General features: G+C 48.2%; 1 long non-coding RNA gene across 2 annotated transcripts in view; it reads left to right on the top strand.

The window, feature by feature from the left end:
* The window catches only part of LOC148005342 (uncharacterized), a 65712-nt gene extending 48103 nt beyond the window's left edge, over positions 1-17609 (top strand). For both annotated transcript variants that reach the window (XR_015622496.1, XR_015622497.1), the window contains one exon: positions 16021-17609. This is a non-coding gene — a long non-coding RNA (uncharacterized LOC148005342). The remainder of the gene's footprint in view (positions 1-16020) is intronic.
* Positions 17610-18312: the final 703 nt, after the last annotated feature.

The raw sequence follows: 18312 nt of genomic DNA, 5'->3' as shown, positions 1-18312 counted from the left end.
TATAAGAGAGCACTCTGCCCACCCTTGAAGATTCCAGTAGGGCTGGCTTGTTCATACTGGAGTTCTTGTTGGGCTGCTGTCTGCTGTCATGGAGGCCTGCGGTAAACAGGAAATGGTAGAGCAGGTGGAGCAGTCCATGCAGAAGCAGGGCAGGAAACAGCTGAGTTGATGAATGGACTCACAGGAATGCCAACCTCCTCCCCAAAGCACTGGCAAAGGCAGGGCCATCTTCTCCCAGCCCCCTGTGACATGTGCCCAGCCCAACATGGCCTCCTGAGCTCCGCCCGAAGGACTTCAAGGAGCCAGAAAGTTGGGAGCCACAGGGCAAAGAGAAGCGAGTTCCTCCTTGGCTGCTTATGGGGCAGGCCTCCTGAGGGCTTAGGGTGGGAGGGACTGCAGGAGGTGAGCAGACTTGGTTTTCCTCTACAGTTCCTTGTTCCCTAGTGAGCATTTCACACTGGTGGGCACTCCCAGAAGCATCCTTCCCCACCGAGAAAGCAGGTACAGTAATCCTGTGTCCTGGACCTGGGCAAAGGCTGGCATTGCAGGGTTCTGTCCTAGCTCTCTCATTTACTCCTCAAAGCTCAGCTATGTTCTGAGGGGGGTGGCATAATCCTCCCAGGAGAGCCTAGAGGTGAGGGAAGGGAAGTGAGAAGGCACTAGGCTGGATGTCCCCTCCCTGCCTTCACGCTGCTTCCCAGGACTTTCCTCCACATCTGAATGAATCCAACATGTAGGAAGTTCTCTGGGTTTGGTGGGCTTCCCTCTTTCCAAAATCAAACCAGTGTTCTTGGTCATCGTTGGACTCTTTTCTCCTGGGGACTTGGGACTTTCCATAGTTCCCTTGTGAGTGGACTTTGTCTCTGTAGAGTAGGTATCCCATTGCCCTGGCCTTGAAGTATCCTTGATAGTCACTAAGGATCCTGGATTATCCAAGATGTACCTTCAGTTCCGATCTCACTGGCAGGATCCCTGCATTGGGCACCTGGGTGTACACAGGACAATGGAGGCAGAAGCTGTGTAACTCTGCTGATATTACAGTCACCTATCCCTTAGCACCAGGCTTTTGGACACAGCAATTGTGCAATCAGGACCATGGCTTTGGGCTCAGGTGTCCTTGACTCCTACCCAAGCATGCCAACAATCTGAGGGAAGCAGCTTGGCTCACACACAGGTTTCTTCATGCATACCACATATCAATTGCCAAGTCCTGATAGTGACAGAATTATACTATTTATTCTATGTATAGCATACATTGAAGTGCAAGTGGGGGTTATTGTCCATGTATGGGCCTTTGAAATACCTGTTCAAATACAAGAAGAAATACTTGATTGTTTCTGCTTCAGAGGTTAGAAATTGTGGCCCAATGAATGGAAATCAGTGTCCTACTTATAATCATAGTAGTGGGTTTCCTGTTCTCCAGATTGAAGCTTGAGCAGTCTGGCTTACTAATGACCACTAGACTGTACCGATTGTGTGAGGAGACTTCTGAGGAGGTCCTGGGAGGTAGAGAAGTTCAGTAGAGGCACTACTGTGGGAGAGATCTGGAGGCCTACATGGCCAGGTAAAAATGACTGATATAGGGGTTGGGGATTTAGCTCAGTGGTAGAGCGCTTGCCTAGCAAACGCAAGGCCCTGGGTTCAGTCCCCAGCTCCGAAAAAAAGAAAAAGAAAAAAAAATGACTGATATAAGCATCCTGGAGAGTGAGCTATATGTCATAGGGATCTTCAGGGTTATAGAAGGCCCCTGAACTTTGATCACTCGATGGTCCTGGCTTGACAGTCCACTGGAGAGAGTATGGACTTGGAGAGGAGGGAAGGCCTTTAAAATAATGCTGCCAGGAAGACTTGAACCACCTACTTTCAGGAATTGCTGCAAAGCTTGGGTGATCAAGACAGAAAAAAGGATGAAAAGATAAATATGACAATGGAAGGAGGAGTGTGAGATACAACTGCACATGCAAGGCGGGGAGTTGTTGCCTCTCTGTGTGTATGTACATTGTGCACATGCGTGTGCAAGCGAATGTGCAAGTATATACATGCATGTGTGCGTGTGTGTGTATGTGTGTGCGCGTGTGTGTGTGTGTGGACACGCGTGTGTGTGGACATTGGTGTTGGGCATCGTCTTCAGTCTCTACTCTTTGAGACAGGGTCTCTCACTGAACCCAGAGCTCACTGGTTTGACTGCACTGTCTAGCTAGCAAGCCCCAGTGACCCTAGCTACCCCCAAATCTCAGCAGTGGGAGTCACTCACTGTGCCTGGTGCCTCCTCTTCCTTCCTCCCTCCCTCTCTTCCTTCTTCCCTCCCCCTCCCTCTCTTCCTTCCTTCCTTCCTTCCTTCCTTCCTTCGGTGCTGGGCTCCAACTCAGGACCTCAAACTTTGATGCCAAGCACTTCACCTCTCCAGCCTCGTCACTTGTGTTTCAACAAAGTGAAAAGAAAGTTCAGGGAATTTTTTAAAAAGCATCGGGAAAAAATGGATATCTATATGTGAAAAAGAAATGAGGAAGAGGGGAAGGAACATGAACATGAGGATTAGAAGGAGGAACAGAGAACAGGATGTTGCAGGATGTTTGATCACACTGCACATTGTGAACCCCAACACTGTGTTATTTACTGAAACAAACAAGCAAACCTGTTTCTGGTTGTGGTGTGCCTCAGCCTCAGCATACACCTTTAATTCTTCTAGTAGGAATACAGATGTGCCCTGAGTGCACACCTTTAATCCCAAGCAATGAAGTTTGTAGAAGGAAGCATCATGTTTGAAAGTGATATCTAATTGAGTTCCAGACAAAGTGATGAATCAGAGAAAGATTTGACAGAATAGGATCTGCCCAACTCTCATGAGGAGAAGAAAAAAAGGTTACTTAAGAGAGAGCAGACAGAGAGAAAGAAAGAGGAAGGAGGAGCGGAAGGAAGTTTAACCAGGACAATTATACAGAAGCAGGAGGGAGGGAGGGGGGAGGGAGGGAGGAAGGGAGGGAGGGAGGGAGGGAGAGAGAGAGAGAGAGAGAGAGAGGTGAAGAAATAACAAGCCAGAGAATGAGAACGAGCCAGAGATTAGAACATATTACCAAAGTTAGTATGAAGCCAAGCAGAGCTTTTCAGTCAGAGCCTGAGAGAGAAGCCAGATTGACTCAGTCAGCTTGGAGAGGAGCGTGAGTCAGAACAGCTGGGTTGAATCAGCCAGGCAAAGATCAGAAAGAACACGAAAGTATGAGTTCATTCAGCCTTCTCAGAGCTGTAATATTCTAGTCCTAGATTAGATTGTACGGAAGCTAGAAGCCTCTGAGACAATATTTACATAAGGCAGAAAAAGGTTACTTATACACCGGGTGGAGCAGGAAGAAGAACAGGAGGAAGGCAGGAACAATACCAACATCGGCCAATAGTTCATAAAGAATAGTAGATCTAAGTGACCACTTTTCATATACAAAGACAACGACACAAGAGAAAGTATGAAAGGGGAAGACTTCTGAAAGTACAAATAAGAACACAGGTGATAATATTTGTGATTTTGGTTAGACAAGAATTCTTATATATGACACTGAAAATATAACTCATAAATCTGATAAGTTTGATTTCATCAAAATTTAAAATCTCCATTAAAAGGATAAAAAGAAAGCCACCAACCGAGGGAAAATATTTACAAGAACTCCATCTTGACAGAGGATGTGTACATAAAATAAACAAGCCCTCAAAACTCTGTAAAAAATTTCTAATTATTAGATAACTGAATATAACCCTTCACCAAAGAAAAAATAAACACAGAAAAATATGTTCCGCATCATTAATCACAAAATTGAAATCACAGTGAGAAGCCACATATTTTTGAATGGCTAAAAGAAAAAAATATTAAAGACAAAACAACACACACTCATGCATACATGCATGCACAAACACACATAGAGGCCCTTCTCTCCAAGGCCTACTAGCTGTTTTTGATCCCTGGAACTCAATGGTTGAGAGAGAGAATCCACAAGTCATCCTCTGATCTTTACACATGTGCTGTGGTACATATGACTCCCATCCCCCACTCCATAAATAATGTTAAAAAAGAAGAAAGGAGAGAAACCATGCTATATCAGCAGCTGGGGAAACAACTAGAACTCTTGTACATTGCTTATGAGAATTCAAAGTAGTATCCTCATTTTGAAAACAGTGTTGACAATTTAATATAAAAACAACCATCCAGAAATACCACTGTACTGACTAGTTTTGTGTGTCAACTTGACACAAGCTGCAATTATCACAGAAAAAGGAGCCTCAGTTGAGGAAATGCCTTCATGAGATTCACCTGTAAGGCATTTTCTCCACTAGTGATCAAGGTGGGAGGACCCAGTCCATTGTGGGTGGGGCCATTCCTGGGCTGGTGGTCTTGGGTTCTATAAGAGAGCAAGCTGAGCAAGCCAGGGGAAGCAAGCCAGTAAGTAACATCCCTCCATGGCCTCTGCATCAGCTCCGGCTTCCTGGCCTGCTTGAGTTCCAGTCCTGACTTCCTTTGGTGATGAGCAGCAATGTGGAAGTGTAAGCTGAATAAACCCTTTCCTCCCCAACTTGCTACTTGGTCATGATGTTTGTTCAGGAATAGAAACCCTCACTAAGACAACCACTTTGATATTTTCCAAGAGGAATGAAAAACTCAGGTCCTGTAAAACCTTGTAAACAAATACTTATAATGGCTTTCATCGCAATGGTCCAAAGCAGGACATAACTCAAAGGAACTTGGGTGACTGAAGGAAAAAACGGCAAAGCCCTCTTTGTGGTGGAACAGACCTCATGGGTGAAATGCATGCCTGGCATGGAGAGTAAAGCAAACAACTGGTGCGTTAGGCAAAGCCAACTCAGCCAGGTGAACACAGCGCACAACGCCACTGAAGTGGCATTCAGGAGTGGTCAAAACTCTAGTGGGACAGGAATTCCCGAGGAATTGTTTGGGGATTCGTGCTGGGAGAGAGGTGGACTGACAAGAAGTGTTGAACTTGGGGTAGAGGGATACCTTGGGGATGTAGTGCTCACATGACCGCATGCATCTATTAGTGAAGGCCCTTAGAGCTAGAGTTTACTTATTTATTTTTATTATATGTGCATGCACATTTGGGTTCCTGCAGAGGCCAGAAGGAGGCATTGAACTGAAGTTAGAGGAGGTGGTGTGGCCCCGAACATGGATGCTGGGAGCTGATTCAAGTCTTCTGCAAGAACAGTATGTGTTCTTAACCACTATGCCATCCTAGCTCTCTAGCCCCAGAACTAGAGGTTAAAAGTGGGTAAACTTTAGTATGTGTAAAGTCTATCTCAACAAATGACTTAACACACACACACACACACACACACACACACACACACACACACGCGCGCGCGCGCGCGCGCTCACATGTGTGAGCATGCTTATACACCACACACACATACCACAATTCAAGTATATTTCAGGGTGACTTCTTGGGGAAGACCCACCTGAGGCATCATTCCCAATTATCTCTGTGTGCCAGCGTCTTCAGCCAGGTCCTCCACAACCCTGCTGTTTGTGTTTCTCCAGGGCTGGGAAGAAATTGGTTGTCAATTGTTGAAGCCCTTGTTTTCACTGAAGCCCTTGTTTTCACTGAAGCCCTTGTTTTTCACTGAAGCACCCTGGATGACCAGTAGGTCAAGGTGAGGGGAGTCTCTGACAGAATGAGAGAGGAAGAGGGCATGGGAAGGGTGACAGTTTTGCACTGTCTGGAGAAGGGTGAGGTGGGAGCCGAGCCTTCAGTTTGGTTCCTGTCTTTGGGTTGTTCCTACCCTTCCTGTCGAGGACAGAGGTTAGGTGCTCCCTGGAAGGTGCTGACTTAGTTCCCCCATCTTTGCTCTTGGCTTGCTCCTGTCAACTTACAGTCTTCCCTCCCAACCTGTGATCCCCTCCTAGGCTTCCTTCCTCTGGGCCTCCTCCTCCGCCTCATGATTATTCAATACCCAAACAAGCTTTGGGACTCTTCTTCTAGGGCAATTAAACATGAATGGCCTCTGGATCCCCATCTTGGTCCATTTCCACTTCTCTGGAGCTTTTGGGATTCAGGTTACCTGGGGTGTTTCGGTCTTGCTAGAGGCTTCACAGCTAGTAAGAACACTGGTTCTTCTGGAGCAAATGTCATGAAGCAGACTTCGGTGGTCTTGTTATGAGGATGATGAACAGAAAGAGGATTGGCTGTGGACACCTGCTTGGGCAGAGGCTGTTCCTAAGAATTTCCCCATTCATTGCCTCTCTCCTTCCCTTCCTCCCTTCCTCCCTCCTTCCCTCCCCCTTCCTTCCTTCCTCCCCTACCCTCTTTTCTTCCTCCTTCCCCCTCCCTCCCTCCTCTTTCCTCCTCTTCCTCTTCCTCCTCCTCTTTTTTGAGACAAGGTTTCTCTGTGTAGGCCTGGCTGTCCTAAAACTCACTCTGTAGACAGGCCTACCTCAAACTCAGAGATCCTCCTGCCTCTGCCTCCCAAATGCTGGGACTAAGGGTGTGTGTCCCCTCCCCCATTCCCAGCTATTTATTGCATTTCTGAGAGACATTTTCCTAAGGCATGAAATGCAGAACAGCCCTTCTAGGTGACCAGAGGATTTGGGAAGACACAGTGAGCCACAAGACTGTCTGATTCAGTCTTCTTATGCCATATGCACACTCCACTTGTCAAGACAAAGGCCCACAGCTGGCCCAGGAGTCAACCCGAGGCTCCCACTGTTCTGAGTGAGTTCTGCTGTCTAGTAAACCACGAACACTGTGGGTGTAACACTAGGTGACAGCAATGGGAGCTGACTCACTTGTGCAGGTTTTGAATCAGACCAATGCTATTTCCTTTGGTTTCTGGTGGGCCACGCCAGATTCCTCAGGACACCTGTTGCTGAATTCGGGTTTTGGTGGATGATGGGGAGTTGCCTGAGAGCCTGAGGTTTGTTAGAGAGAAGCATTTTCCAAGAGACTAAGCCGAAGTTTTATGGAACGCTGGTGGGACAGAGGGACAGAGGGACAGAAGAGGCCTTGCCCAGGAGAGAGGGCTCAGCTACAGAGCCCAAGAAGAGGTGGGGATGTGTAATGTTACTTAGTGTAAATAAGTTTTGGTGGAGGTCCGGAGAGTGTAGAAAGAAAAGATACAAAGAGAGGGCGGATTTCTTTCTCCCCCTCCAAGCTGAATGTGTGAATTGCATTGTCTTACAAGTGTCCTGGAGCGAGACCTGAGTAGGCTGAGGACCCATAGCTGGCTGATGACAGGCTGCCAGAGCAGGGCTGTCTAGCTAGTGGCTACCAGTCACCAGGGGCTTCCCTGGGCCCAAGAGCTCGGAAGAGTTTCCAGGGACCCTGCTTGAGAAGGATCTGGGGATCTCCTTGAATAATTCAAACATGAAGTCCTCTCCTTCTCTCCCACTTCTTTCTTCCTGGACTCCTGCTGTTGTCTTGAGCTTTATCTGTTCAAAAGAGGGAGGGTGTGGAGCAAGACACTGTAGGGACAACTCTGGTACATGTCCATGCCAGTGACGAGAAGTGGGGAGGCAAAGACCCAGGAGGGACCTTGGAAAAACTGCAGAACCTAGGTATGGGTCTTCCTGGGTCTACTGCCAGGCCCTGTGTGACCGCCCCAAATTTTCCCTTGATCCCTCTTCTCTCTCCAGGGAGAAAGTTTTATTCCTGTTCCCAGTGACCCTCCTCAGCTAATCTTATTGGGTAGAGAAATGAGTGATTCCTTGCCAAGGACTCTGGGAGAAGAGCCTGCCCTACTCAGTGCTTCCCTGGGGAGCGGGACAGTCGAAGCAGTGTCTGAGTGTGTGTGTTTGGCTAGTGCCAGCCTCATGTAGCAGCCTCACATAGGACTGTAGTAGTGGGGAGGATCCTACGGTGTTCCCTCCCACTTCTTAAAGGCGAAACCCACAGGAACATGGGGATCTGGGCCCTGGCTTCTGAGCAGCCCTTTTCCCACCTTTAGTGTGGGCAGTTTATATACTAATGGCCCACCGCACCCCAGGAGGGGGTGAATGGGGATCCATTTGTTTTTCCAGAGTTTGACCTCTCGGCAAAACTCTTACCCCAAAAAGTGTGGGTTTAAGTGAGCATAAATCAGCCCCTTTGAAATGCAGAAGCAGCTTGGGAAAGCCCCCTTTGATATGCAACTTGGAACCCCGGCCCTTAAAACCTGGGTTAATTCTCTCACTTTATTGGAGGCAGAGAAAGGGAAGAGGAGGAAACCCAGGACCCGCTCATTAAGTCTGGGACTTGAAAAGCTTGGGGTAGCAGCCCGGCGGCTGCAACGAAGTCAGGAAAGCAGAGCGGCCCTGGGAAAAGCAGCCCAGTCCCGGAGCGCTCTAATCCTGGTTCCCACCCAGACAGATGAGACGCGAGGGTGGAGAAGAGAGGAGGGGGCAGGCAGCAAGGGGAGGGGCTCCGGAGGATGGGGGGTGGTTACTACGGAGACGGGGAGGGCGCGGGGAGAGGAGAAAGCCAAGGGCTAAGTTGGCAATTTCCTGAAAAGAACTGAGAATTCGAGAGTGTAGGTCTCATTCACTGGGCAGTGTGTGCTTTCATTGGTCTGGGGGTTGTGGCCCCCTGTGTGCGGCTTGCCTGTTACCTCCTGGCTGGGTCTGGGACCTTCATTAGAAACATCTGTGGCTTGCTGACCCCTGTCACAGGGCGGGTGGGGGAGTAAAGTCCAGAGGGTTCCTTAGGATTTTCAGACATGGGTGCGGTCCTGAAATTGCAAGGCCGTCCCCTACCCGACTCCCAGAAGGTAGGAGAGGCTGGGGCTCTCAAAGACATATATGATGCTGGTTTGGGGAGTGCACATCCTGGGTTTTCCAGGGTGTTTGCCACTGTGGTCCCTACAAGACACAAGCTGCTCACTTGGGACACTGCAGCTGCAGGAACTTGGGGAGTGCTTAAAGTCCCTGACTGGGCTGACAGCCAGTCCTGAAGCCCCAAAGGCTGATCCAGGCAGGGACTCTGCAGCTAAGAGCCTATCTGATAGCTCTCACTCTGCTGAAAACTAAAAGCTTGTTTCTCCGTCTAGGCTGGGGGAGAGGGGAGCTGATAGGTACTTGCTAGCCCCTGATCTCCCCCTGACCTCTGGGCTCTGGATTCTGGAGAACACATTCGTCCTGTCCTTGTCATAAGCCCTGACTCTGTAGGCTGGGGTTTTGCACACATACATACTACACTCAGGGTCAACTTAGGATCATCATTAACTGACCGCTAAACCTCTCAACACATGTCCCCGGTCCTCTCTCCTCATGGACTTAGGAACCCACCTCCATTTGAAGAACTTTACCTCCGTCTGGGGCTCAGCTTGTATCACTCAGTTTCTTTCCTGTGTCATAAACTATAACCTTATTCCTCAATGGATTTCAGACCAGGGCCCAAACAGCATAAAACCACAGGAGAATCCAGCTTCAACCTCCTTTATCATAGGAAAACCAAGAGCGAGCTCCCAGAAGATAACTTCACACACTCCTAGGACATGTAAGGAGGAGGGCAGAGGAACCATAATAGAACCCACTTGCCTTCAGAGGTACTGCCCAGGTCACAGGGTAGTCACCTCTGTATCTCTTCACCCAGGCCCTGCCCTGAGTAGCTCCCTAACCTGCTTTATTCTAAGCCAGCACATGAACCTCAGGAGACTCCTGGAGCCCAGTACTCAAGCAATGGAAGCTGGGTAACCACTGGAACTGAACTACAGAAGCCCAAGGCCTCTTTTCTTCCATGGCCACAGAAGTAGGTTCTGAAAACAGAGGACATCAGGCTCCCGGGTGTTGACTTGGAGACAGAGCGGAGGGGAGATTCAGACACTGGAGGCCAACTGAAAACAGTCATTGGAAAGCCTCAGAGGGAAAGGACTGATGGTGGGAAGGATGGGCAGGGTGTAAAGTCCAGAGGAAGGAGGAGGCAGAGAAAAGGTGGCCCCTTAGTGGGGTCTGTAGTAACCAATCCTGAGTCATAGCAAGTGAAGGTCAAATCCCAGATGTCTGAGGTGTTTCTGGGCAAAGATGTATGGTGATTAGTATATGTCTATGTAAGAATAAAATCCTGTCTGTTCAGGCATGTGCAGACACACACACACACACAGACACACACACACACACACACACACACACACACACACACACACACACACACACACACACAGAGAGCTAGCTACAGAGTAGGGCTATGCCAGCAGTCATTGCATTCCAGTCACCCAAATCCAGCCCACTTTGCAAAATGCTTTCTCATGACTTGCCTGCACATTCTCCTCTACTGAACCCTGCTCATTTCTATACGCTTCCCGCGGCTGAGACTCTTTCTTCCCCACTCTCTTCTAAAGCAACTGTACAAACACCTGCATTTTATTAATGCTGCCTGGAGCTGGGGCTGGGCTGGGCTGGGCCCCCTCCGTTCTCACCCCCACACCATGCTCAGTGAAGCAAAACACAAGGGTTAACCCTGTGTGGCTGGGTTTCTGTCCCTGAGAAGTGGGTCCCCACGAGTTCAGAAAAACGTCAAAGCTATGAAGGAGTGAAGGTCCCCAGTAGTTTTTCAGGCTTTTTGATAGCCCAGGTACCCCATATCCCTTGCCTTAGCTTTTGGCCTATTTCTCTGATCATTGTGCCTAGTGTCTCTTGCCAGAAGACAGGGACACCATTCTGTCTTGAAAGGCATCCTCTTTAGAGACAGTTCTCCAGACTGGCCCTTTAACTATCTATTGTATTGTTCTGCCTTTAGAGGCCAAACGGGACTAAACGATCCAGAAGGAAAGAAAAGAAAAGAAAAGAAAAGAAAAAGAGATGTTTTCCTCTTTTCAATATTTTTAACTAAGGAAAGCATGAAGAATATAAAAATGTCCCATAATCCTTTCACCCAGAGATATGTTGGTAGGGACTAACATTTCTTTCAGTTCTACACAGGCATTTCTTTTTTAAAAGAAGCACAGGGGACAGGACAGATGGCTCAGTGGGCAGCAGTCCTGAGGACTTCAGTTTGGAGTCACAGCATCTGGGTGTGACACTGGTAACCCTAGCATGAAGGAGGGGAGACAGACAGACCACAGTGGGGTCCCTAGCCAACCAGTTTAGCAGAAACAGCAAGCTCCGAGGTCAGTGAGAAATACCCATCTCAAGATATGAGGTAGAGAGAGACCGAGAGACATTTCAACATCAACCTGTGGCTTCCACATGTGCCCATATGGGCAAGTGTGTTTGCATTCACATGTGCACCATCCCTTAGCACACACGCACACGCACACGCACACGCACACGCACTCACACCCCATTAAAGATATTTCTTTTATTTTCTTCAGTGTGTCATTCTCCCCAGCATTGTTCCCTCCCTCTCTGTTTTTTGAGAAAAGGGTCTCTCTGTTATGTAATTCTGGCTGTGCTGAAACTCACTACATAGACCCAGCTACCCTTGAACTCACAGAGACCAGCCTCTGCCTCCTGAGTGCAAGGCATGTCCCACTATGCTCAGCACAGCTGCTTTTCGTAAAGACAGTGGCTGTTTGCAGTTTCTTGTATGTAATCCAGGGAAATGACTTGCTTATAATTAAAAAAAAAAAAAAAAAAAACAAGCCCAGAATTCCTGCCATGTCAGCATAGCACTCAGTCATCCTTTGGATGGCTTTGGATGAGTCTGTAGGGCAACTGTGTCATCATTTATTCGACCAATGGTCATATAGGTAGCTTGTGGTTTGCTCTTTCTCCTCCTCCTTTTTTATTTTAAAGATTTAGTTTTAGCCAGACATGGTGGTGCATGGTGATATCTTTTATCCCAGAGCTCGGGAGGCTAAGGCAGTCAGAACTCTGAGTTCAAGGGCAGCCTTGCTTATGTAACAAGCTCCAAACAAACAAACAAAAAATATCTTTTAAGTGTGTGTGTGTGTGTGTGTGTGTGTGTGTGTGTGTGTGCGCGTGTGTGTGTGTGTGTGTTGGATCTCCTGGAGCTGGATAATAAGCAGTTGTTAGCCACCTATGTGGATGCTGGGAACTGTACTCTGGTCCTCGACAAGAGCAGTTTGGTTCTGAACTCCTGAGCCTCCTCGCTGGTGAAGCTCAGATCTCGTCTCTTCTCTGACACCTTGTTGGGCTGCTCCTATAGGCAGCTCATTCTCTGCTTCACATTTTCTTCAGTCCTTGTTATCAATACTCCTGAACCCAGACTCATTAGGCATTCATTCTATGTATTAGTCATTTTGAGATGGTCCTAAGTATTTTGAGATGGGCCTCAAACTTACTGCATGACTGAAGAAACACTGAACCGATCCTCTTGTCGCTACCTCGGGACTATAGTCATTCGCTATCATGCCCAGTTTATGGGGGGCTGGGGATTGAACTTAGGCAAACAACTGCACACAAAGCAAACACTCTGTCAACTGAGCCATATCCCCAACCCCAACTGTTCCAGATATTAGATCTTCAAAAAAAAATGTTTTCCTTAAGACAGGGTCTCACTTGTTATTTAGACCAGAGCTGACCTTGAACTCACAGATCTACCTGCCTTGGTCTCTGCAGTGCTAACATTAAAGGTGTGTGAACGGTATCATGTTCAGTCTCCACGTTTGATCTCGAGGTGAGGATACGGCCAATTTTTACTTGGAGGGAATGCTTTTCTCTGAAATCTTGTTTTCTTGTGTAGCTCAACTTCTGGGTGTGCACCCCGGAGCACTGAATGCAAAGGAGGAGCTCTGTACAGTCATGTTCTTGGCAGCTCTATTCAGGGTAACTGAGGGGCAGAAACACCTAAGTGTCTGTCAGCAGAAGGCTGGATTACGGAAGCATGCTACGCACACACAGAATGTTATTCAGCCTGAAAGAGGAGAGAGAATCACCTTGAGGACATACTATGTAAAAAAAAAATCAGTCACAAAGGGACAAACAACGTTGGACTGAACTTACAGGAGGCACTCAAAACCATCCAGATGAAGGGCAGGATGCTGGTTGCTGGGGTAGGGACAGCCTGGGGCTATGGGGATGACTGGAGAGCATTTTTTGTCAGTTTCAGTTTGGGAAGACACAGGCATTCTGGAGCTGGATGGGGCTGATGGTGTGGCCATTTAGTGCCACCAAACTGTGTACTGCGTTGTATGCATTTTGTCCCAGTAAAATGTCCTATTTCTTCTTATGAGAATATTACCACTCCTGTTGTGGGCGAGCTGTCTCCAGGGCTTGCTGTAGCCACCTCCTCACCTCAGGCACTGTGGGCCCTACCAGTGCCAGGGAGTCCTTATCCTATTTCCAGATATTTCCAGGGCATGAGCCCATGACGTTATTAGGCAATCTTTTCCAGTGTCTCAAAACCCCAGACATTCTTGGTAGCAGGCCTTTCCCCCTGCACCTGAAGTAGATTTTCCTTGGTCAGTAAGTGCTTTGTCAGGCCAGAGGCCCTCATAACACCACCTGCAAAGAAGATCTAGCAGCATCCAGAAATAAGCTATTGAGCGGGCGCTAGAGGTCCAGTGAGGAATTCTTGTCTGATAATCCTTGCAGTACTGTGAGTCCTAAGCAGAGCCAGGGGCTCAGGCCCTGTAGGGTCCTAGATGGCGGTAGTTAGGGCCTACCGCTGCTTTCTTCACTGTGGTTTGTTGACCACCAGAACTTCACTGCCTGTGTCCACTTTTGCCTTCAGCTGAAGGCCTTATGCTGACATGCTAGTTCCCCCAGTACCCAGGGGCAAAGCTAGCAAGTTATTTCAGCAACTCTTTACATTCTTGTTTGACTGGAGACTCAGGACATATTAATCAGCTACTTGAAAGGCGTACCTGACAGGCATGTTCCCTGCACTGGAAAATGCTGACCTAGTCAGCTTTGAAACATCAAAAGACCACAAGGGAACAGCGGTTGAGAAACCCTTGTCACCCGGGTACCTGTGAGGCCTGGAATGACAGATTTGTTTGTTCTTGGAGGAAGTGGGTCTTCTCTGGGGTGAGGATCTGACCGGGTCCTACTCCAGGGTTCGGGGAGGGAGTGGAAAGGGGACTGACCTGACTGGTGGCTCTGTGCCTCCTGACTAAGATGTCCCTGCCATCACAGTGGGCCTCAGCGACCTCCTTACCCCAGTCGGTGGTGTTCTGAATGCCTATCAAAGTGGCAGTGCTGGTCTCCCCTCGAGGGCTCTATGGACGTTGGAAAGGGCTGAGCCGAGGGACGTTAACAGCCCTCGGGTACTGCGGGCAGTGAAAGCGAAGATGAAGAGTTGCTCATGGGCTCGTCTCATGACTGGGGTTTGGCGTGAACTAGGTGACAGGTATCAGCATGAACGGAGTCTGTATAGTAAACGACTGTCTTGGATCTTTCCCTCTCCCGGTCATCTGGAATGTTTGACAGAGGAAGTTCCAGATGCCCTGCTGGAATTTTCCTCTCAACCATGCAACTAAGGGATTATCCTCTAGCCATCGCATTTTGGAAATACTACTATAGCACAGGGTTTTGGGGCTTTTGTTTGTTTTGTTTGTTTGTTTTGTTTGGCTGTGTTTCTTGATAGTTTGGTACATGAATAGCCCTTTCCCATCCTTGGCTCACACATCCAAGGAGCTGCTATCAGGAAACTCAGATGAGGAAAGGAATGTGGGAGGAGTGGAAAAGGCTGCCCTGGCTTTCTACGGAGAAAGGGCACAGTGCCGGTATTATTTGCCACTGAATTCTGGGACCTTGTATGTATGTGGCAGGCACACAGAGGCTGCAGATGAAATAGTCACATTCTACGTGACAAGGTTTTGGCCAGTCGTGGTTAGCAACGGGTCCATCAAATTATGACTTAGCTGAGCAGTTCCCCTTGCCCATCGATACAGCAGCCACACCAAAGCGCATGTATTGCTCACATGTGTGGTAGCACTGGTGTGAACAAACCCGCTATGCTGTGTGAAACCAATGCAGTTCGATCGTGTTCAGTCCGTAATGTTTGATAACGACGGTCAGCGGCTGTTCCGGCTTACGTACTTACTGTATCACAGTGCAGATATTTCGTGTGTTCTCTTTCTAGTTACAACTAAAAATGTTAATGGTGAAGCCGTATGCCTTCCCCACTCTAGCAGCAGCCCTCACACACCTTGTGCTCACCACCGTGTGTCTGGATGACATCAGAAGGCCATGTCGAGCGACTGACCTCAGCCGTCTCTGTCTTAAGTGCGTTCTGTTGTACTCATATAGCAACAGGGTCATGGGATGCTCTGCTCCAGAACTGCTCCTTAAGGTTAAGTGACAGTTGACTATAGCTGACAAATTTTGAAGGGGGAATTAGTTATGGATAGACCAGAGGATTGTCCAAATTTCCAAGCATATCTGTAAGTGAGGGGAAGGAGACTCTTGCCTCATAACCTGAAGCCTGTTCCCTGCGGGAAGCTGTAATTACATTGAAGTGTGTCCCCCATGGAGGTTAGGTGCCCATGTACAATCTCAGAGCTCTGGTTTTTTTTTTTTTTGGTTCTTTTTTTTCGGAGCTGGGGACCGAACCCAGGGCCTTGCACTTCCTAGGCAAGCGCTCTACCACTGAGCTAAATCCCCAACCCCCCCAGAGCTCTGGTTTTAAGGTCAGAGCTGGATGGGACTGTGCCTTAGTTGGGATCCAAAGCATCAAAGGGCTGAAGAAGTCCTGGATCTGATAAACAAACAAACCCCAAACCTGAGCTTTCCTATAGCCATCTACAGGGGACCCTGATGTGGCCGTTGAGCTGAGGAGTTAGTGCTCTTACGTAGTACCCAAGAGTTAGGACTCAGGTTCCTGGAGACATCCCTGCAAAGGTCTCCTAAGATTCTCATCTCCTTGTGGTGTGTGTGTGTGTGTGTGTGTGTGTGTGTGTGTGTGTGTGTGTGTCTGTGTCTGTGTCTGTGTCTGTGTGTCTGTCTGTCTGTGTTCTCTAGGACTCACCCAGAAAACCCAGAAAAGGAACAGCACATCTGCTATTCATGTCCATGTGGTGATGCAAGCCATGCCTCCCTTTTTTTTCTTTCTTTTATTTATTTTTTAATTAGTATACAAGATAGTGGGGTTTAGTTTTCCATTTTTCATACATACTTTTATTTGTTTGATTCTCCCTTCCTTCCTTTAGGAGAAAACTCCCTGGTGGATGTACAAGCCCTCCCCTTCTTCGAGACAGCTCTGAGTCTTGACAGTCTTGGCAGGAGGGAAAGTGTGATTTTTGGAGAATCCTTTGTACTTGAAGTAACCCTCTCCCCCCAAGTTCTGAGGACGACGGACTAAGAACATGGAGCAAAGGTGGTGACTGGATGACATTTTAGAGCACCTTCGCTGTGGCTTGGTCTCCTCACCAGGTGCTTGGGAAGCCGATCCAGGAGAGCACCGGAAGTCCGGAAGTCCGTAGGCAGCTCTGATCAAAGCGGCCTGTCTCCGGAGCCCCATCTCCGCGCCTTCTAAGTCTCCTCTCTTCTTTCTTAAAAAATTAAAGACTGTTTTACTCATCCACTTTCTGACACGACAATAAACGCCTTGAAACAACAACAAAAAAATTTGAACCTCACATACATTTTAAAATGTATCAGCAAGTGCGATGCCGTGCGGGAGTGGGCTCTTTGCTTCTACCACGTGGATCCTGGGGCTTGAACTCAGGTTGTCAGCTTCCGCGGTAAGCGTCTACTCACCGGAGCGTATTGCAGAGTGCCTTCCCACCCAACTTGTGAACTTGGACTTTATATGCCCAAATAATCCTCCTGCCTCAGGTCCCCAGGTAGCTATAGATGCGCACACCCTTGCTGGATTTTGAGCCCCAGTTCCTCAGCTTAATCCCAAATCAGATATCCTCCTTCTCTTGTTCCGTCTGTAGTCCAAACATCGCAAGCATGGCTCACGCCTGAGCAGAAGCCGGTTTTGCTGAGCTCATCAGAAAAGCTGACAGTGAGACAGCTGTGCTTGCCGGAAGGAAGTCAGTGGCCCCTGCAGGACTCACACAGGGCTCGTGGAACGGGTGTGTGAGCTGCCACAGATTCGCTATGGAGCCCTGAAGTCTCCCACATAAGGATGTTCAAAGGACATAGTCACTCTCTAGGCTCCTTTTCTTGGATTACAGCTTGCCTCTCCCTTGCCTTCTTCCACTGCCTTTGCCTCCTTCACATCTGGTACCCAGTGACGCCATGTAAGGACTCTGGAAACGGGTTGGCCAAGGAGCCAGTCATCCTCCAGCCCCGCAGGCCCCATTGCCACAAGCAGTTTGAGAGCTTCTTCTTGCAAAGACAAGTACAGAGGGGGTTGGAAGAGCATTTCCAAGCTATGCCTGTTTCTTCTTTATTTTCCTCCCTCCTGGGGGGTGGGGGCTGAAAGACCAGCTTCCCCCCCTTCCATTTTTTTCTTTACAGTACATTTTGGCAGGCCCCATTTTTTTTTCTGACAGAAAAAAAATAACAGGCATATTTTGGGCGATTACTCAACTGGGGTCCTTTGTGACAGGATATGCAGCTGCGTGACTAATGGAACTGGCTTTCTCCTGGTTTCCTTCCCCTTTCAAAGCTCTTGTTTACTGCCCTATACCAAAAAGAAAAAAAGAAGCCATGTGCTACAGATTTTTATATGTTAAAAAAGCTTTGTGAGACACATAAGCCATACACTCTGTACATATTCCATTTCCGGAACTGAAGATCCACCCCTCCACCCCAACTTCCTTAAAGCTCTCAGGCTCGTCACTCAGGACATGTGATTTTTTTTTCTCACTCACAAGTCCCTACTTTCTTCTCAACATATGTCCAGCAGATCGTGTGTGTGTGTGTGTGTGTGTGTGTGTGTGTGTGTGTGTGTGTGTGCGCCTCATGGGGTGGAGAAGGGAACAGGATGGGAACCATATTTACGACGTTTAATTCAACAATCGCTAGAGGAAGGAATAATGACTTCCAGGGGCTCAGGGCGTCCCTGCACAAGGCCTTTGTGTTTCCATAACCTATGACAGTTTTGCGGTGTAAGCAAAAGTTACTAGAAAGCACGAGCCTAGCTTAATGAGGAATGGAGAGGGATCGCCTCTTGATAGGAAAGTCCGACTTGCTGCTCTGGGACTCTGAAGTCTGGGCTTTCCCAGAGAAGCACTGGGAGAGATTCTCGTTAGCTTGTTGTGTTTGACGACTGGAACTGGAGGTCTGGGGCTTTGGAGAGACCACCAAACGGTTTTCTAGAGATCCATGGCTTTCTACTTCCCAAAGGTATCTGACGTCTGGGTAAGAAAAGTCAGTTAGGTTTCATGGAGACAGAGACTTGTAGACACAGCACAGGGTGGGTCTGCTATGGGTTTGAGTTTTGCTTGCTATCTGGATAGAACTAGTCATTTAATAGCTGTATGTTTCAGTTGCTTGGATGTTGAAATTGGAGTAGTGTCCTCTCTTCAATCTGCTGGCCTGAGGAG

Source organism: Rattus norvegicus, chromosome 6 (genome assembly GCF_021556685.1).
Source record: "Rattus norvegicus strain SHRSP/BbbUtx chromosome 6, alternate assembly SHRSP_T2T, whole genome shotgun sequence".
Lineage (NCBI taxonomy): Eukaryota > Metazoa > Chordata > Mammalia > Rodentia > Muridae > Rattus > Rattus norvegicus.
This window is presented reverse-complemented; position numbering and strand designations above follow the sequence as displayed.